Raw genomic sequence first — 301 nt, 5'->3', positions numbered from 1 at the left:
GTCTCTGTGTCACCCACTTCTGCTCTGGTCTCTATTAGCTCCTCCCCCGCTGGGTCAGGTGACTGAAGCCCATGGGAAACCCCGAGCCACACGTGTTTTACGCCCTAAAACACTCTCCTGAACACTCTTATGTATGCAGTTTAGAGCTTTCCCAACGAGCCCATCAGGTACCACGCTCACACGAATGAGGCCCACTCTGCTTTGTCATTTTGTCTAACACTTTATTGACGAGTCAGCAACACGTGACCCTTATCTTACTAACATCCCAACAGCCTAACAGGACAGACACCGGCCCGAGTCC

This window comes from Myotis brandtii, unplaced genomic scaffold, assembly GCF_000412655.1.
Source record: "Myotis brandtii unplaced genomic scaffold, ASM41265v1 scaffold1026, whole genome shotgun sequence".
NCBI classification, from domain to species: domain Eukaryota; kingdom Metazoa; phylum Chordata; class Mammalia; order Chiroptera; family Vespertilionidae; genus Myotis; species Myotis brandtii.
Note: the sequence above shows the minus strand (reverse complement) of the source record.